The sequence below is a fragment of the Musa acuminata genome, chromosome BXJ3-3, assembly GCF_036884655.1.
Source record: "Musa acuminata AAA Group cultivar baxijiao chromosome BXJ3-3, Cavendish_Baxijiao_AAA, whole genome shotgun sequence".
In the NCBI taxonomy this organism is placed as follows: Eukaryota; Viridiplantae; Streptophyta; class Magnoliopsida; order Zingiberales; family Musaceae; genus Musa; species Musa acuminata.
In genome coordinates, this window is record NC_088351.1 from 25,096,483 (window position 1) to 25,118,452 (window position 21,970).

A 21,970-nucleotide genomic window follows, 5' to 3' on the forward strand; every position below is an offset into this window, starting at 1 on the left:
ACATGCTAAAAGCTCATACATGTGCATCGCAATAAAGCTGGCAGAAGCATCACTCGTTTCCATAGTGGACGACTGATAAGTCTCGCTAAGTCTTGTCAATTGTACAGAGATGGGAGATGGTGGCGAAGAGATCTGGTACAAACTGGATAGTACAGGAAAAGAGACATGTTGCAGAGTTGAAGCATTGTCCGAATCCCACAACAGGAGAACACTTTTTAAGTCTCTCATGCTATGCAATGTAATCTGGACTCCGTGTAGTTGATATCACATTATGTGAGAACAACTTTGATAGGCAACGCACTGCAAGCAAATAGAGCAGAGAGCTTACTGTATCTTTCTATTGCACAATGAGAGAATATACTAGAGCGAAGAAAGTGATTCAACAAAAACGATTGAGGATGCATCTTAAATTCACGTGGCTGTCATGTGGGAGATGGTCGACAATGGTAGATCTGAAAACGATCTTTTGGGCTGATGCATGTTATGAGAAAAAGAGACAACAAAAAGTACACATGTACTGCAAAAACATTCATATGCAAGTAAATGACAACCAATGTCTCGATCATTATGATAAGGAGACAACATCACACAACTCCTCATTGTTGTTACCGCAAAGAGAGTAATGGCAAAGAAAAGGAGGATCTCATGTTGATACTTCATATATGGGCCAGGCTTTGGCCTTCATCCCTCTTCTCTCTGGCCATGGCTCATCATACCATGCATATTATACACGATTATGTTGGTAGTGGCGCTCAAGATTCTCCAAATTGATCTTAGCCACAGTCGAACGGGTTCGAGGCGACCCTTTACACCTCTCTCGGGCAGCTCGTAGCTTTCGGGTTCCAATTTGACCACGTATTGATCCAATCTTTTGGATGACGCTTCACACGCGTAGAATTCATTCTGTTTGATGGGTCTTTGGGTTGTGTTTTGACCCAGAGAGCTTCGGTCGCCTTCGCTGTAACCCCACTTCGATTGGTATTGTTGTACAATTAATAGGAGTAATAAAAATAGATTAATAAATTAAATCCCCAGCTACGTTATCAAAGAACACATGACTTTAAAGATCTATGTTTATGATTTGTTATAGTTGGGAGGAACTCCCCAAAAAAAATATTTTTTTGAGATTTTCATCACAAGTGTCCTCATTTTAAATTTTTTTCTTTTTTCTTTTAACCTGATGCCTGAAATATCCCTAATCACCTTGTCCCTTTTTTCCTTTATTTTTTTTTTCTATGGATCGATCGTATTTTTATACTACATTATAGTGTTTTCAATAATACCAAAAAATATTTTAACATAGTAAAAACACTATATTATAATATTTTTTACTGGGTTATAGTGTTTTTATGATATTATTAAAGATATTATAAAGTAATAAAAAATATTATAAGCGTAGTATTTTTATAAAATTTATATAAAAATATTATAATGGAATCGATTTGGACCATTCCATGTGAAAAATAAAGAGAGAAAAAATATATTAACTGACTGGCTTTAGGTAAAAAAGATGTTGTTAAGAAATTCTACAAGTGAGGGCTACTCCCTTTGGAAAAAACCTAAAAAATATTTTTTTTGGGAAATTTATTCATATAATTTTATTTTTTTCTACGGGCCTTTTAAATCATGGTCTGCGAACTCTCGTTCGCGCCATCGGAGATACTAAACGAACACGTGAAGAGACCCACGCCTCCGCCACTAACACGTCGTTGTCGATCTCCGCCACGTGGGCTGCGAGCTAGGGAATTGCAAGATCTGCGGATGCGGATGGGATCCGGCCTCGACGAGGCCCGCACGTCCTTTCCTCGTCCCCGCGGAGCGGTGCTTCATTCCTACGTGGCATCGGGTACACGGCTCTTTGGGTCGGGCTCTCGACTCTCAAGACAACGTGAGAGAGAGAGAGAGAGAGAGAGACAGAGAGAGAGAGAGAAGGCTCTTTGGGTCTCTGACAGGGAGACGATCGATAGACCGAGAGAGAGGGAGAAAGACTCGTTTCGGTGGTCGTCTCCTCAATCCGGGCTTCAAATGCGATCATTCCTCTGAAACAAATTGCTCCCTACCGAATCCTTATCCGCCGTTGAAAGGTTTCCGTTGTCGAGCCGAGGCCGATTGGTTCCTCGGGGGCAGAGAGCGAGATCGGGGCCCCCTTCCTTGCATTCTGTCCATTGTTCTTCTCCCCCGCCACCGTATCCGGGAACAAGGAGGTTTCCTGAAGAAGCTGGGATCGGATCCAGCGTTTGATCGGGAGGTGCGCCTCGGATGAGGACCACCTATGTTCCAGTCATCGCGGAAAACGTTGAAATGGTCCTCGTTGCCTAAGGACCTTAGGGAGAAGGTCGGGCTCTCCGGTTCCCAGCCGCAGCCTGCCTCCTACCTGTTCCCTTCGCTCTCCCTGGCTGCCGAACATGGTGGAGCTGCTGGCGCACCCGAGTCGGCCACGGCGTTGGGATACGGATCGCCCGTTTCATCCCCTGCGAGGTATGCGATTAAATGATGCAATCCGGAAAAAAAAAAAAAAGGGATTTCCTGATAAAAGTACGTTGGAATTGTTGTTGAAGATGGTTCTTCTGTACTGGTATTTGTAACCTGAAACATGGAATTGCTGGCTGTGCTATTATGATATGCATATTATGCTGCAAAATAATTTTCGACAAATATTGAGGGAAACAACTGATTTGTGCAGTGCGGCCACCTAATCTTTCTGCCCAGGATGCCTTCGTCACATTAATTTTTCTGTATTTAGTGTCATATGCAAAGTCAACTTACTGGTCTATACTACTGTTAGTGAACAAATGTGCCGTGGTTGGTGACACAGCACGGCCTGGTCTACGGGTCAATGTCGAGAGTCTTCTATCGGCTGAGCTGGATGCCAAGGTCGATCGGGCCCTCGCAACGGGGTGTTGATCAGTGTTCCTTGGTGTGCTGATCTGGGCACCGTGTATGCCGAGCTGCATCTCTCCTTCTCCGGGGTGGTTGGCAGCTCGTCTTCGTGAGGTGGTCGCGCCCTCGGGAAGGAGTGCTGGTTGGTGTTGGTCGGGATCCGGACCGATTGGTTGCTCTCCTTCGTGCATTGGATGTCGTGAGGTGGCCGCGTTTTCCTGCAAAAATCGCTCTCGTTGGGATCACACGACGAGGCCCCTATGACGAGCAAGTTAGTGGAGTGATCCATTGATTTTTTTCTCCCTCCTTCCGGTTAGATGTTGGCTAGAGGCGTGCCGAGCAGTGCCTTAGTACGGATTCTGACTTGGCTGATCACTCACAAGGGGAAGCTAGATTAACTCGTCACAAGGCGATTTAGAGGGGCGACGCCCCGTGCTACGGGCAGGATTGACTCTGCTGATCGAGAGATAGGGGCCCGATGTGTCGAAATCGACGTGGCTTAGGTCGGATGACGGGTTTGGCACGGCTCGGAGTTACGGATGTCGAGTTTGCAAGTTGGCGAGCGAGCTGGGGCGGCTCGGTTAGAGACTTGATGGGCTACGAGTCGGGGGTCGACGTGGAGCGACTTGGATTTAACGGACTAGGTTGGTGATTGGGGCAGCTCGGTTAGAGACTTGATGGGCTGTGAGTTGGGGGTCGACGTGGAGCGACTTGGATTTAACGGACTAGGTTGGTGATTCGGGCGCTGGATCGACCGAGATGTGACTTGAGCATAAGATTGGGGCGGCTCGGTTAGAGACTTGGATCGACCGAGATGTGACTTGAGCATAAGATTGGGGCGGCTCGGTTAGAGACTTGATGGGCTACGAGTCGGGGGTCGACGTGGAGCGACTTGGATTTAACGGACTAGGTTGGTGATTGGGGCAGCTCGGTTAGAGACTTGATGGGCTGTGAGTTGGGGGTCGACGTGGAACGACTTGGATTTAACGGACTAGGTTGGTGATTCGGGCGCTGGATCGACCGAGATGTGACTTGAGCATAAGATTGGTCGTGAGGTGTGGCTCGGACGTTGGATTTGGGTGCCGGCGAGTTGCAAATCGAGAGCGATTTAGCGCGACTTGGACAGGAGCTGGTTCTGGGGGTCGAGTGGATAGATTCGACTCTGAATCAGACCTGGAGACCGAATAAGTTCGGTTCCGAATCGAGTTTGTGAGCTCGGCTCCATATAGAGTCTGGGGACCGAGCTCGTTTACGAGCTCGGCTCCGAATTTGATGCTGACGGGTCGCTAGTCGGGGGCGATCTGGAGCGACCTGGGCACATCAATGTATCAGAGGTGCCATATGTCACGACCCGAGTCTGATGAGCCAACTGGCCAATAACGTAGTACACTCATCAGACCCCTATAAGCCAATCATACTCATTGCCCACTTCCGATGTGGGACTAATGGGATGTTACAATATCCCCAACTCAATTAGCTTGACATCCTCGTCAAGGCCCGACATAATCCAGATCGAACCCTAGCATAGTGCATGTAAGGTTTAACTTAGTGGTGGCTCCACGCTGTGATGAGTTCTCGACTCCATCCACGGGTAGCCCTTCCTACTCGAGCCCTTTCACCCTGCCCAAATGCTAGGTCGGCTCTGATACCAAATGTCACGACCTGAGTCTGATAAGCCAACTGGCCAATAACTTCATTTTGGTCTTTCAACCACGGACCAAAATGCTTAAGCGGGAGTTAATGTAGTACACTCATCAGACCCTTATAAGCCAATCATACTCATTGCCCACTTCCGATGTGGGACTAATGGGATGTTACACCATAGAGGGCCATCTGAGCCCGGAATGCGAAGACGTGCTCCGTGGGATCGGAGTCGCCGTCGTATGTCTCCAATGTCGGCAGCCTGAAGTTGAGAGGTACCAGCTTGTCCTATACTTCTTGAGTGAAAGGGGACCTGCCCGAGCTGCATTCGTTGGACTCGCCCCGCGATTTTCGAAACTCACACTGGAACGTGTCTAGAGATTGGTTGACCCGGGACAATTGGGCCCTAAGTGAGTCGTTCGTCGATACGGTGTCAAGCTCGAAGTGGGGTAGTGTGACTCGGCAGGGTGCGGTATGCTCTGCTCGGGCGGACCTCTTGGGTCCGTCGTTTAGTCTCGGGCGTCTCCTGTCCCAACCTGCTCCCTGCTTGGCCTTTGCCGGGTCGGGTCAATCGAGAGAGCTGCTAGTTGCACGATTTGGGGAATGAGTGGGACGAGCGTCTGCATCATCCCTGCATCGCTTGTACTTGCTTGGACAGGCTGAGGAACGCCTCGGACGACATGGCCGAGGGTCCCGTGATAAGTCCGGGAGGTGGTAACCTCGGGTCGTTGAACGGGCGCCCGTAGCGATCTGACGTCGAGGTCGGGATCCCCCCATCTCGAAGGACGGGGAGGGGCTGATCTCCGGGCCTGACAAAAGGATGACCGACCGGTGGTTCTCCCTTGGGGAGAGCTCCCGCGGGATGCTCCTGCGACATGGCTCTCCTTCTAGCGCCAAAATGTTAGTGAACAAATGTCCCTTGGAAGTGTGGTGGTTATACTTTTGCTCACTGTTGATTACTAAACATCCTACTTCACATCTTCGTGGCACAAAAGCAGTTGTGACTTGTCAGTAAACATCTTGAATTTATTTTAGTCAAATTAATCTCTCTTATAATCCTTTTTACAGGTTAGTAGAAGTACACAAGCTTTCTTTTGTTGTTGGAAGAGCCTTTGTGACAGATGTGGAGAAGTTGAGAATCTATAGCAAGGGAAATTCTCTGAATGTGACAGACAAAATAAAATTATTTATTGAAGTTAAGGTCTGTCACTCTGACTTATGACTTGTCATTCTTCAAGACCCAAAAATTTTTTTATTAAAAAAAGCTGCTTGCACTTAATATGTAATTATTTATTGAGCAGGATGGGATCGGCCATGGTTCTAATTTGTTGCATGCAGTAGAAGTTCTTGTAACAGGGGTATGTTCTTGTTCTTGTTGTAATTATAGTAATAAAAGCATTCAAGGATTATCAAGTGGTCCTAAGTGTATTCGAAATTTATGTGATGAATAGCCAAAATTTGATGCTAACATATTCTGCTTACAGTATTTATAATAGACCTGAACTTTAGAGTAGAGAATTACATGATATTTTATTTAATATTCCTTTTTGTAACTTGGATAAATGCTGCTACTTTTTGAGGAGAATTTGCTATGAAAAGTTGCTGCTTGATTTGAACAAATAACAATATCTCCAATTCACCAAAGGAAGGTGAAAAACACACATGATGAAGTACTGATTGAGCTGAGTGGCATGTGTCAGCAAGGGTTAAATCATTCTGTTCTAGAGGTAATTTCATATGCCATGAAAAACAATGTCGGGATAACTGACTTATAGCTGGGTAATTTCTGACATGTTGTCTGGCATAGGGGGTCCAGCAGCTGGTACATCATGGAATTGCACTGTTAGGAAGGTATTATCATGGTATCACCCCTTGTGCAAGAAACAAATGTCCTTAATATGGTATTCCAAAACATAGTTATGCAAATGCAGTTTATCAAGAGCTAGATTGCTAATGGCAGAAATAAAATTAAACATTCACCAACATGCACATCTTTGACAGTATATCTACTTGATGATTGAGTTAACACTTGAATTGTGATTTTCGTTTATTCACAGGCAATTTATAAGCAACCCCTATTGGATTCTGGCATTCTGTGCTGTCTTATTCATATTCTTAGTGTGCTTTTGAATCCTGATAAGTCCAAAGGAGAACAAATGGACACCTTAGAAGAATCAAATGAAAGTGAAAACAGGATGGATGATAAAGCTCTTTAAGTGCGGCAGCTTGAGGTAAACTAAAGCTTGTGGATTGAGGAACACTGCATTTGACTGTTGTAATTATTAGGCCTCCTGAGTTATAATTTTCATGCTGTGAAGTCCAAATCCTGTGTAGGAACTAGAAATCTAGCTTTATGTGTTATTTTTGAAATAAGATGTTTTGGTGCTGATTTTTTTCCACATTTTGAAATTATTCGTGCTTCTTAATGAATCCCTGGCTAGGCAGTTCTGAATTGTTTCACTGTATATTACAGAAAACTGGAATTTTTAGGTTATCATAAAATGAAAGACAATATTGTTTGCTTTAGGATATCAGTTATTTAGATTTCTCTCAAATTCTATTGTCTTTTGAGAGCCGATAGCTGCCATTACTTGAAATTATGAAGATAGATATTGTTTTTATAGGTTATCATTTATTTAGATCTATGCTCAAGTTCCATCATTTGAGAGTTAACAATTGCCATCTATTAGTAATCATTGGTTGAAGTTGTGACCATAGAAGATGCCATTGAGATCTGTTGCCTTGTGTTTCTTAGCTGGCCAGCTTAAAATCAAGTTTTTCTTTCTTGTCATTTCTTCAGTGCTATAAAACACAGGGGTTTTAAGGTTCGATAACTGAAACAATATGCCTGTATATCTGGACATCACTTCATTCTTTAGATTTTCACCTTGAACCTTCGTTTTATTCTCAGAGAAGATTGATTGAGAATTGGAGTTTGTCAACTTTCTTGTCTTTGCACTTGGCAGCTTAACCAAAGCTGATTCTTGATTTCTATTGTTTTCTTGATATGTATTTTTTTTGTTGTTTTTTGTTTATAAGACCATATCTGTTCAAGATGCAACTTTGTTTGAGGTACCACTACAAAGATATTCTTTGAGAAGTATAACATATAACTTGGATGCATGCAGACATGAATCCATGCTTGTGTACCTTCTAGAGATAAGAGGAAAACTACAGTGATAATGGTACAATTTCAGTTTGTCATTTTTTTTGTTGTATAATTCTGTGAGGTCTGAGCACATGTAACTAATTTTGGAGAAGTAGGCACTTGAGCTAGTTCTAACCTAACTGAAGTATTTCAGCTCATTAATGCCATAAAAGTTATGCCAATTTAAGCTCGGAAATTCTGCATTCATGCACTCTTTGTAGTTATTTATTTATCTAGGAGCACTGTGAATGGACAATTGTGCATGAATGCTCATAAGTATATTCCAAGTTAAGAGATTATAACAGGCATGCTGAAGTAATTTTACTTATTTAGACATCTGGGAGCACAGTGAATGGTCAAAGTATGCTGGTAGAGACGGAGAAAGTTACAGTTAGCTACTAGTATAGGTTCTCGTTCTTGCACAATTTTCACGCTTCCAGTTGTGATTAATTGATGATCTAATGAGCGCTTATTATCATTGGTCTCCAATCAGATAGAGGGAAGTATAGTGCATATTATGAAGGCATTAGCAAGCCATCCTTCAGCAGCAGCAAGTTTGATTGAAGATGATTCACTTCAGGTTCTCTTTCATATGGTTGCAAATGGTTCTTTGGCTGTATTTGTCCAATTTAAAGATGGCCTTGTTCCTTTCCATACCATTCAACTTCAACGACATGCCATGCAGGTTTTATTCTTTATACGTGCGTAATAAATGTTTGTAGAAATTTATTTATGATCTGCGTATGCATATTTATTTGAATGATTTTGTTGCTCTTTGTGGTGCAGATACTTGGCCTACTTCTTGTCATTGACAATGGAAGCACAGCAAAGTACATACACATGCATCATTTGGTATATTGTTTACCTAATTATTCTTCCTCATTAATTTTTCATGCCAAATCATTGCAATGGTGTATGTTAGTCTCACTGAGAGAAAATAGTAAGCACAAGTAGAATCGAATCCTGAAAATTTAAGATAGAGTTAAACAATTGGTAGTTTTTAGATTTTTTCAAAACATTAAAATAATCAAGGGAATTATCAGTTTTGTAATGATAAGCAAATAGATATATGCATTCTAAAGTGTGAAAAAGGTAAAATCTGAGGATTTTGGTCTAAAAAATGAAGTTGTGTCTTGAATTTTGTAATAATTATTTCTAATATCTATATAAGAACAAAAATTTGAAAATTAAAGTTAAAGTGAGATTATCAACATTATCTTATATATTTTTCTTAAAAGATCAACCAATGGATTAAAAAGGATGATTAGTGAAACAAAAATTGGTCCACTCGTTTTCTCGTTAGCTCTTTAGTTTTGCATAGACTTCTTAGCAAGATATGCAATTTTGAATAATACCGTTTAGTACGGGCGGTACATACTGGTCCGTCAACTGACCGGTACACGGATCGCCCCTTATAGGACGGAACGAACTATATATATACATATATATATATATATATATATATATATATATTTATTTATTTATTTATTTATAAAAGGCGACGTTGCATCGCCTTTATCGGCGACGTCGCCGAGGCGACGCTACGCGACGCGATGTCACCTTTTTTTAAGAATATTTATATATAAATATATATAATCTTATATATACATATACATATACATATACATATACATAAACATATACATAAACTCGGTGACGTCGCCCCTCGTGGGAGAAGGAAAAGGCGACGTCGCCAAGGTGACGCAATGCCGCCTTTTATAAAAAATAATTTATAAAAAAATAATATATAAAATTATATATATATATATATATATACAAGGTATGCAATATCATACCGTACCAGAGTTTCGACGTTCGCTTGGTACAGTACGATATTGTATACTGAGCGAACGTCGCCTCGTTTATATATATATATAAATTAATAAATATATATTTATATATAAAAATATTATATATATATATATATATTTTTTTTTATAAAAGGCGACGTCGCATCGCCTCGGCGACATCGCATCACCTCGGCGATGTCGCCTTTTCCTTCTCCCACGCGGGGCGACGTGGCCGAGTTTATATATATATATTTATTTATTTATTTATAAAAGGCGACGTTGCATCGCCTTTATCGGCGATGTCGCCGAGGCGACGCTACGCGACGCGATGTCACCTTTTTTTAAGAATATTTATATATAAATATTTATATATAAATATATATAATCTTATATATACATATACATATACATATACATATACATATACATATACATATACATATACATATACATATACATATACATATACATATACATAAACTCGGTGACGTCGCCCCTCGTGGGAGAAGGAAAAGGCGACGTCGCCAAGGTGACGCAATGCCGCCTTTTATAAAAAATAATTTATAAAAAAATAATATATAAAATTATATATATATATATATATATATATATATATATATATATATATATATATATATATATATATATACAAGGTATGCAATATCGTACCGTACCGGAGTTTCGACGTTCGCTTGGTACAGTACGATATTATATACTGAGCGAACGTCGCCTCGTTTATATATATATATAAATTAATAAATATATATTTTTATATAAAAATATTATATATATATATATATATATATATATTTTTTTTTTTTTATAAAAGGCGACGTCGCATCGCCTCGGCGACATTGCATCGCCTTGGCGATGTCGCCTCGGCGACATCGCATCGCCTCGGCGACATCGCATCGCCTCGGCGATGTCGCCTTTTCCTTCTCCCACGCGGGGCGACGTGGCCGAGTTTATATATATATATATATATATATATATATATATATATATATATATATATATATATATATATATATATATATATATATAAACTTGGCGACATTGCCCCGCGCGGGAGAAGGAAAAGGCGACGTTGCCTTTTATAAAAAATATTATATATATAAATATTTATAAATAAATAAATATTTATATATATTTATATATATATATATATATAATATTTTTATAAAAGGCGACGTTGTCGAGTTTATATATATATATATATATATATATATATATATAAACGAGGTGACGTCGCCCCGCCTAAGAGAAGAGAGAGGCGACGTCACCGAATTATATATATATATGCCAAACGGTATATCGAACGGTATACAATATCGTACCATACCGAGCGAACGTCGAAACTCCGGCACGGTACGATATTGCATACCTTGCTTCTTAGTTTGATTTTCTTGAATAGATATATCAAAATAATATTAATTCCTTTTGTGACTAGAATTGTGATTAAAGTCTCTTGATGGTTTTGTCCAGTTCATTTCTAATGTCAATTTCTAAATCCTGTATAAAAAGAGAACTTAAGTGTTAGAAGGATATGACCAAAATTTTAATCTTGTTGTTTTCATTTACAATTTAAAGAAAGAAATGTAATCTGATTATTTGTAGGATTGAGCAAAATCATAGTCATGTGAACTTCTTTGAAAGGAAACTTTTCAAATAAAAAAGTTCAAGGACATGCAGCTATCAATGGTGTATGATCACTGTTGCTTTATGATTTAAATAGCAATTTAACTAATTAATATAAAAAAATGTTTAAATTTTAATCATGTGCATTGCTTTATAAACTGAGAAACGGTGGAAGCTTTATAATATTGGTTAAGAATTTAAGACTAAGGAATGCAATTTCATTCAAACCAATACATATTTATTAATTTATATGGGAATCAACAGTGGACCATCCAGTTATCATTGAGTGCCTCTTATGTTAAAGAACATTTTATAAGACATTTGTTAAATCAACCATGATTTATGAATCTAACTACTATTTGGTTAAAAAAACATGTATAATTAGCTTGTGTAGTTAAGATTAAAATGTTGAGGTGGATGTAAAATTACCAAGAAAGAAAAAGAAATGTTTGATGTAGGGCAAATATGCTGATACCAATCTGATATAAGACAGGTACATAAGACATGTTTAAAAGCTTGGTCTAATGTCGATTGATAGCCAGAATAGTGATGGATTGGTATGACCCAAATCAAGGTATGTAATACCGTACCATACCGGTGTTTCGAGGTTGGCTCAGTACGATACGGTACCATATATTGAGTGGTACACCAGGGCGTACCGAGCGGTTTTAAATATTTCTTCCTCTTACTGTAGCACTGTAGCACTACTACACTGTAGCACTGTAGCACGTTCCGACTGGTAGCGGGCAGTCCGCATACCAGTATGCCGCTAGACCGGTATGTACCGCCCGTATCGGGCGGTACCATTTGAAATTGCATACCATGACCCAAATCAAAGAGAAAGAAGAAAAGAAGAGGGAAGAAGATTGTCAAAGGAGGCAGAGGAATAGGATGAAAGGAGATGGTGATCTGGACAAGGAGAGAGAAAGAGAGTAAGCCCGAGTGATCTATAAGATGGTATTTGGAGGATTTATGAATACAATGGTTAATGATGTGAAATGATTAGAGTTAGTGCTGTAAAGAGAGTTAAAAAGAGATATAAGAAAACTTTACTAGGAAACAATAAGAAGATAATTAAATACTCAAAATTTGACTAGATTTATTATTTAATACAAGGCTCAATGGTGGGAAAAGATCTAGATATCCCTTCCGTAGTAGCTCAGACATTATGGGATTTTGTTGTTGTGCTTGTTGACTTTAATCGTGCTGGCAGGAGACATCTCTATCATTCTTTACTGCTTATGATATTATTGGTTTCATTATGTGAAATAAATAATATGAAGTTTATAGGAGCTTTTCTTGATTTTTCCTTTCTTTATTCGTTTATCTTATCCTATTATGAGTCTTCAGCAAAAAGTGTTGGTTTTGGTGTGTTATCTTATCTAGTGCTTTATCTGGTCTTGTGTTTAGATAAAGGTCCTTTTGATGGCTGTCAAAGATTGACAGTCCTGAGAAGGGCGATGCCATGTACACCATGGGGATAGTAGAATTGCTACTTGAATGTGTTGAATTATCATATAGATCTGGTAATTTGAATTCACATTGTCTTGTTTTAATTGTTGAACTTGGATATTTTGCTTAGATCAAACCAAATTATCATCTGAGCTGGAGCTAATTTAAACTAATAATGGGTTGCCTCCCATCAATTGTTAGCCAGGTGATTTGTTTTTAATGCAATACTTTTTCTACTTTATCTCCAGAGTCTGGTTCCATTAGGCTTAGGGGAGACGTACACAATGCACATGGCTATCAGTTTCTTGTTCAGTTTGCCCTGAAATTATCCAGCTTGCAAAAGGTTCAGGTTGCGCAGTCAGTCAGCTCAATATTCTCACATGAAGAGTCATTCGAATTGGATGATCCAAATGCAGCTGAAAGTTTGGGGCAGCTGGAAAGTCAAAGTGATGCCTCATCGCCGCATCTTTCTCCTGCATTGATAAAGCTACTTGACGTTCTTGTGAATTTAGCACAAACAGGTCATGTAGAACCTGCTGGTGGAAAATCTTTAAAATCTACTCAGTAAAGGCACAAACCACGGAAGTTGGACACCTTCTTTTGATAGGCTTGGTGATGAGGAGAAAGGTGATTCCAAGGTTAAAGATCTTGAAGCTATACAGATGCTTCAAGATATCTTTCTGAAGGCTGACAATGTGGAACTGCAGGCAGAGGTGTTGAATAGAATGTTCAAAGTATTTTCATGTCATCTTGACAATTACAAGTTGTGTCAGCAACTGCAAACTTTGCCACTCTTCATCCTTAACATGGCAGGCATTCCTTCATCATTACAGGAAATTATTCTCAAAATATTAGAACATGCTGTGACTGTTGTAAACTGTATTCCTGAACTAGAATTGCTTTCACTTTGCTGCTTATTGCAGCAACCAGTTACCGCAAGTCTGAAGCATGCTGTCCTTGCTTTCTTTGTTAAGCTCCTGTCCTTCGATCAGAAGTTTAAGAAAGTACTTAGGGAGGTCGGAGTTCTGGAGGTTCTACTGGATGATCTGAAACAGAACAAGTTTTTTTCTGGAGTGGGGCCATAAAACAGGATTTCCAGTGGTTCAGAGACAAAATCAAATTTTAGCAGCTTCAGAAAACATATCGACAACAAAGATATCATTCTTTCTTCATCCAACCTAAGGGGTTCTAGTTCTGGCAAATTTTCTGTATTTGAACATGAAGGGACTACAGCTGTAGCATGGGATTGTATTTTTTCTTTGTTAAGGAGATCTGAATCTAACCAACAATCATTCCGATCATCCAATGGGGTCAGCATCATTCTTCCCTTTTTAATATCAGATAGTCATCGTTCTGGTGTTCTTTGATTGTTGTCTTACATGATTATTGAAGATGCTCTTCAGGTATGCAATACCAAGGTTCGCAATAACGTACCGTACCGGAGTTTCGACCTGGGCTCGGTACCGGTACGGTACGGTATACTGCTCGGTACATCCAGGTGTACCGAGCGGTATATTCAGGCGTGCCGAGCACTGTAGCAGTACTACAGTACTGCTACAGTCGGACCGGTAACAGGCGGTCCGCGTACCGGAAGCCTGTCGGACCGGTACGTACCGCCCGTACCGGGCGGTATGGACCGGCACTGCAAACCATGTGTAATACAGTAATAGTATCTAATTCTGCTTGATGTAGATTATTGTATTCATCTAGGAGTTATTTGCTTTGCAAGTTATCCTCTAAAGGTTTCTTTTCTCTACTGTGGAAAATGCTTTTTACTATTTTAAAGGCTTAGTATGACTCCCAGATAACATTGTTTCTTTCATCTTGTTGATAATAAGTTTCTCTCTTCCATCAGGCTCATCCAGGAGAATTAGGTGCACTTGTTGAGATTCTCAAGAGTGGGATGGTCACAAATGTTTCTGGATCTCAATATAAACTTCAAAATGATGCTAAATGCGACATATTAGGTGCAATATGGCGTATCCTTGGAGCAAAGTATTCAACGCAGGGAGTTTTCGGGGAGGCCACAGGCTTTTCCCTACTGTTAATCATGTTACATGGATTTCAGAGCAGTGAGCATAAAGACATTCAATCTTCCATGAAAGTTTTTAGTTTTCTAATGCGAGCTATCACTGCTGGGGTATGCAATAATGCTGTCAACCGATTGAGACTCCATGAAATTATGTCATCCCAGACCTTTTATGAGCTTCTTTCTGAGTCTGGTTTGCTGTGCATGGAATGTGAGAAACAAGTTGTCCAGTTGTTCGAACTTGCACTTGAGACTGTTCTTCCACCGTCTTTTGTTCTTCAAGAAAATGCTTCTTCCTCCAATACGTTAAAGGATGAGCCAAATTCTTTTTTGACTGTTGCTCTTGGTTTATCTAGGTTTGATGGTGTGCGGATATACAATGCTAGTGCAGTAGGCATTCTTGTAAAATCCTTGTTTCTTTTTACCCCAAAAGTGCAATTGGATATTCTGAAATTTATTGAGAAGCTTGCTTGTGCTGGTCCATTCAATCAGGACGATTTGACTTCTGTTGGTAAGGCAAAAAAAATTATATGAAGTCTCTGTTAGTTTTCTATTATGCTGGATGCAGCATTTATGCTTTTCTTGTATTTACAATTATTTAGGATCTGTTGCACTTTTGCTGGAGACCATAAGCCCATTCCTTGAGGGCTCATCTCCTCTACTTACACATGTTTTGCGAATTGTGGAAGTTCTAGCAGCATTCAGGTTTGTGTAATGCTGCATTGCAAATCAGTTATGTCCAACTACTGTGTATACTTGTTTGCTTGTAGTTACATATAATTCTTTTGTTATTAGGCTGTCTTCTTCTGAACTTCGAGTTCTGGTGAGACATATTCTATTACTAAAGTTGAAAAATTCAGGTCAGCTTTTTGTTGATATGATGGAGAAATTAATTCAAATGGAAGATATCAGATCGGAGGGTGTTTCTGTAGCTCCGTTTGTTGAGATGGACATGAGCAAAGTGGGTCATGCATCAATCCAGGTGTCTTTAGGAGAAAGAACTTGGCCTCCAGCTGCCGGTTATTCATTTGTTTGTTGGTTTCAGTTTGGTAATTTACTGTAAAAGTGAAATTAAAGAATCAGTGCAAGTGTCCAGGAATGGATTTAGCAAAAGGAATGCTTCTGATGGATAGGTTTTGTGTATTTTTTCTGTTGGTGCAATGAATGATGGGGACGTACTATATGCAGAGCTCTTCCTCCAAGAAAATGGTGTCTTAACTCTAGCAACAAGCAACTTGTTAGGACTCTAGCTTGGAGAGTCCTAATTGAGAGGGACATTCATGTAAAAATGTTAGGACTCTAGCTAGGAGAGTCCTAATTGAGAGGGACATTCTGTTAGGACTCTAGCTAGGAGAGTCCTAATTGTGAGGGGTATTCATGTAGGAGGTTTTTTCTTAGAGAAGAATTAGGAGTTGTAAGGGAATAGGAGTCTTGAGTAGGAGTTCTATTAGGAGTTGGTTAGAAGTAAGAGTCTTAAGTAGGAGTCCTATTAGGAGTTAGGATTTAGAAGCCCTATAAATAGCCATGTATTCCTTCTCTTTTCTTAAGCAATAGGTGAATCTTTTCTACAGCCTTTGAGCAGCAACTTGGAGGGAGGAACCCCTATAGAGTTCCAAGGAGGCCGATCCCCTAAAGAGATCAACCCCAAGTTTAGAATCTGCAAGGGTTCTAACACCTGGTATCAGAGCAGCGTTCTTGGCATCTCGCTGCCCTTCCACAGCCATCCATCAACCCTCTACAACTATCCAAAGCAATTCCCACAATTGCTTAAAAGATCGTCACCGAATTCCGTCATCATCTCCACCACCACGGATCATCCTTTGATCTCCCCGTGAATTGCAACAGGTTCTGGTTTCCTACCTTACTGCTGCTGCAATTTAGTTATCCTTATTCGAAAATCCAAAAAAAAAAAAAAAAAATCGTTCCTATATTGCTGCATAAACTTTTCGTCACAAAGTTTTCATCTCTACGACGAAAGATACATTGCAGAATTCCAGCCGCATAGCACCATCTGTTTGATCTTGCTACTGTACTTTTTCTATCCAAATTTTTACGAAATTTTTATGACATCTTTGACACTTCTTAACAGTGGATTTCCCTTTGGTTTCATCAAAAAATTCTCAATATAAACTACTGATCTTTTATGTCCAATCTGCTGCACTTGAATTGCAGAATTCAAGCCGCATAGCACCATCTGTTTGAGCTTGCTACTGTGCTTTTTCTATCCAAATTTCTACGAAATTTTCATGACATCTTTGACACTTCATAACAGTAGATTTCTCTTTGGTTTCATCGAAAAATTCTCAATATAAACTACTGATCTTTTTTGTCCAATTTGCTGCACTTGAAAATCTATGCTGCAGAAAATTTCAGCTGTATATCGTTGCCTTAACCCATCTATTTGCAATCTTTTTTGAATGAAATTTCTTATACACTTCATAGATCATCTTGACTTCCATCTAAGATTGATCTATTAAGAAATTCATCTCTAAAAATGATTTTATGTTGCTACAAATTTTCATCGTAACCCGCTGAAATTTTTCGACGATAATTCTGCAATTGCAACTTGCACCAATTTCCTTGCTGTTATTCTGCCGAAATTTTCTTGATTAAATTAGATATCCTTGCTGTCATATAAATTGTGATTTTGCTATCAATTCCCTCCTCAATTCTCTCAAGTTTTTGGTGGAAATTACGTCGAGAAACCGTTGTTTCTTCGACGACAATTCTACTCTTACAAGACAGCACATACTTGCTGCAACTTCCACGGATTTCTGTCAAACCTTTGCTACCATCTACCACAGATCCAAAACTTTCAACCATAGCCCTAAAACTCTACTAAACCACACCCTCAAACTGCACCCAAAACTACCACAAAACAAGCCTAAATCGTAGCCTACATCTACCAATCCACCAACCCTTTTGACCATCATTTCTCTCAACCTATATATGCCTTTAACCTAACAACAAAAGAGAGATCTTAACATCATAGATTTGGAGGCATATATTATGACATCTAAGGAGGCAATCAATGCTAAATTCGAAGCCTTGGAGGCGCGAATGGAGGATAAGATTCGGATGCTCTTTACCGAACTCAGATTGGGCCGACCACTAAGCCCAAAGAAATCACATCAAGGAGAGAGCTTTGCCCAATCACACCAACCCCAAAGATATGACTTCCAAGAGAGGGGAAGCTCTATGACCAACCCCAACTATCCATGCATGAGAGTTGACTTCCCTAGATGGGAAGGAGACCCGATTGGTTGGATCTCGCGCGCGGAGCGATATTTTCGGTACCACAAAACTGCGGATGTATCTATGGTGAAAATTGCAGCTATACATCTTGAAGGGGATGCTATACAGTGGTTTGACTGGTTTGAACATACTTATAGAGTCCTTTCATGGCGACAATTCAAAGAAGGACTGCTGATTCGCTTCAGACCAACCGATTACGAGAATATTGACGAAAAACTAGCAAAGATCCAACAAACCTCCACCATTCAGGAGTACCAAACCAGGTTTGAAAGGTTATCTAATCAAACTCATGATTGGTCTCAAAAACAGCTATTGTGGACCTTCATTGAGGGCTTGAAGCCGGAGATCCGAGGAGAAGTTAAAGCGCGACAACCGTATACGCTTATGGCAGCCATCTCTTTCGCACGACATCAAGAGGAGCAATTGAACCATGAAGCTCGGAGGACTAGGGTCTCTCCTCAACCAGTAATATTGAAGCCCTTAGCCCCCCCTACTGTCGACCAAGTCCCTACACTAAAGAGGTTAACAAGAGAAGAGCTTCGGGAGCGATATGCGAAGGGGTTATGTTGGCATTGTGACGAGCCGTGGAGCCGTGAGCATCGCTGTAGTAAAGGGGGACTTATGATTGAACCGATAGAAGAAGAGGTCATTGAACATCCAAAAGAGAGCCTTGAACATGAAGAAGAAGATGCAGAAGAAGAGCCACAACCGACCGAAGTTACGGTACATACACTAGCTAGCTACTCAAACCCGCAAACGATGAAAATTGGAGGCCTTCTCAAACAACAACCAATCACTGTTCTCATCAACACGGGCAGTACTACTAACTTCCTAAATAGTAAGCTTGCTGTTCGGATATCATTACCTATCGAGAATCGCTGCAGGTTTGATGTTAAGGTCACCGACGGACGGATTTTGAATTGTGATCATAGGCGCTTGCAGGAGAAACTATTGCTGCAGGACCAAGAGATAATTGCAGATTTCTTCCTTCTCCCTCTTAACAATCATGAGGCCATGCTCAGAATTAAATGGTTGACGACATTAGGTGATATTTCTTGGAATTTTATGAAACTAATTATGAAATTTTACAGTAAGGAGAAACAGGTGACATTGCACGGGAAACGTGGGGGCGACATAACAACGATTTGCACACAACAAATGAAGAATGTTTTGCATAAAGCATGTAGCGGCTTTTTGGTACAACTTAAGCAGCAAACTAAGGGAGAGCCAACAGAATTTGAAGATCCAAATCTACTTCCTTTGCTTACTGAATTTTCAAATATATTTGACGAACCGCGCAACCTACCTCTTACCTGTCGGCATGATCATTGTATAATGATTCTTCCAGGCAAATCTTCAGCAAATGCTCAGCCATATCAGTATCCACATCTCCAGAAGGATGAAATAGAAAGGATTATAAAAGAGATGCTCGAAACAGGAGTTATTCGGCCAAGTTGCAACCTCTACTCTTCGCCGGTGCTACTTGTACGCAAGAAGGACGGAACAAGGCGAATATGTGTTGATTACCGAGCTCTCAATGGCATAATCATCAAGGACAAATACTTTATTCCAATAGTAGATGAATTGCTAGATGAAAGGGAGCACAAATCTTTACAAAGCTGTACCTTTGATCCGGGTATCATCAAATACGAGCATGCGAAGAAGACATACGGAAAACCACCTTTTGAACACACAACAACCACGAATTTTTGCTTTCTTCAACAAAAGGTGGAATATCTTGGGCATATCATATCAGAGGAAGGTGTGGCAGTGGACCCCTTCAAAATTGGAGTAATGCAAAACTGGCCGACCTCGAGAAACATAAAATTGCTACATGGCTTTCTGGGTTTAACAGGCTACTACCGCAAGTTCGTGAAAAACTATAGAAAAATCAGTGCACCACTTACTTCCTTACTAGAAAAAGATGTCTTCCAATGGTTGGACAGAGCCTCCGCTGCCTTCGACAAACTTAAGGCAGCCATGACGACGACGCCGATGCTAACACTACCAGATTTCAACCGACCCTTCATTATTGAGGCCGACACATCTGGAGTCAGAATTGGAGCCATTCTCATGCAAGATGGTCGACAACTCGCATACACTAGCAAGGCATTATCTCCCTCCGATCAAAATATGTCAACATATGATAAGGAGATGCTCGCCATTGTGCGCGCAGCAACGAGGTGGAGATTGTACTTGATCAGGCGATACTTTCAAATCAAGATCGACCATAAAAGCCTAAAATATCTCTTGGAGCAGAAGATATCTTCCCCCGAGCAGCAAAAATGGGTAACAAAACTTCTTGAATTTGATTTTGAAATAACTTACAAAAAGGGGAAAGAGAATGTTCTTGCAGATGCGCCTTCGCAGCTACCCGAGCAAGTTGAAGTTTCGACCGTTTCACTTTCGACCAGCGACTTCCTTGAGGATATTAAGATGGAATGGAAGGAAGATTCAGATACTAGTAAGATTATAAAAAAATTGGAGGAAGCACCAAGCCCCATGGCTCATTACAATTGGGACTCAAAAGAATTACACTATAAGGGACGTATTGCGCTTGTGACAAATTCTACTTGCATCTTCAATAGCAGATTTTGGACAAACAAAGTTATTCTATCTGCAGGGTACTAAATTGAAAAGGAGTACGACATATCACCCACAAACCAACAGCCAACCGGAAGTTTTAAACAGGTGCTTGGAGACAACCCAAAGCCACCCACCAAATATGACTACCCAAAGAGAACTCGAGACCCAGCCAAGTGCCATTATTGATCGACGGATCGTGACTCGACGACGACGACCCACTAATGAAGTGCTAATACAGTGGGCGAACCTACCAAAAGAAGATGCCACTTGGGAGAACTATGACGACTTGAAGATCAAATTCCCAAAATTCATGAATCATCAGCCTCGAGGACAAGGCTGATTTGAAGAGGGCGGGTCTGTTAGGACTCTAGCTTGGAGAGTCCTAATTGAGAGGGACATTCATGTAAAAATGTTAGGACTCTAGCTAGGAGAGTCCTAATTGAGAGGGACATTCTGTTAGGACTCTAGCTAGGAGAGTCCTAATTGTGAGGGGCATTCATGTAGGAGGTTTTTTCTTAGAGAAGAATTAGGAGTTGTAAGGGAATATGAGTCTTGAGTAGGAGTTCTATTAGGAGTTGGTTAGAAGTAAGAGTCTTAAGTAGGAGTCCTATTAGGAGTTAGGGTTTAGAAGCCCTATAAATAGCCATGTATTCCTTCTCTTTTCTTAAGCAATAGATGAATCTTTTCTGCAACCTTTGAGCAGCAACTTGGAGGGAGGAACCCCTATAGAGTTCCAAGGAGGCCGATCCCCTAAAGAGATCAACCCCAAGTTTAGAATCTGCAAGGGTTCTAACACAACTCTTGCTCGTTATCATTTCCTGGTGTAGAAATGGAAGAAGGAAGGTGGCATCACCTTGCAGTTGTCCATAGTAAGCCTAATGCATTAGCAGGGTTATTCCAAAATAGTGTAGCATATCTGTATGTCAATGGAAAGCTGATACACACAGGAAAGCTTGGCTACTCACTGTCTCCTGTTGGCAAATCGTTGCAAGTTACTCTTGGTACACCACTTTCTCGTGCAAAAATCAGTGATCTATCATGGAAGCTTTGTTGCTGTTATCTTTATGAGGAGGTTCTCACATCAGGTAACATTTTTTTCATGTATATTCTTGGACGAGGATATAGGGGACTATTCCAAGATTTAGATCTTCTAAGGTTTGTCCCAAACCAAGCATGTGGTGGGGGTAGTATAGCAATGCTAGATTCTGTGGAAGCTGAGTTCCCCATAGCTTCGAATTCCCAACGACTAGATAGTTCTGGCAAACAGGGAACAACTAATTCAGATTGCAGTGGGATTGTTTGGGATTTGGAAAGATTAACAAATCTTTCTTTACAGATTTCTGGCAAGAAGCCCATCTTTGCTTTTGATGGAACATCCTCAGAAGCATTACGAGCTTCTGGAACATTGTCCTTGCTCAATCTTGTTGATCCAACCTCATCTGCTGCTTCTCCTATGGGTGGTATGTAAAGTACACGAATTTATGGGAGTAACCTCATGGGATATGTGAAGCAACACATGTTTCTTTTTTCATCTCTCTCTCTCTCTCTCTT

The 21,970-nt window shown here is 40.4% G+C and overlaps 1 pseudogene; it reads left to right on the forward strand.

The window, feature by feature from the left end:
• Positions 1-1,868: 1,868 nt before the first annotated feature.
• LOC103978348 (protein SPIRRIG-like) overlaps positions 1,869-21,970 on the forward strand; it is a 38,464-nt pseudogene continuing 18,362 nt past the window's right edge.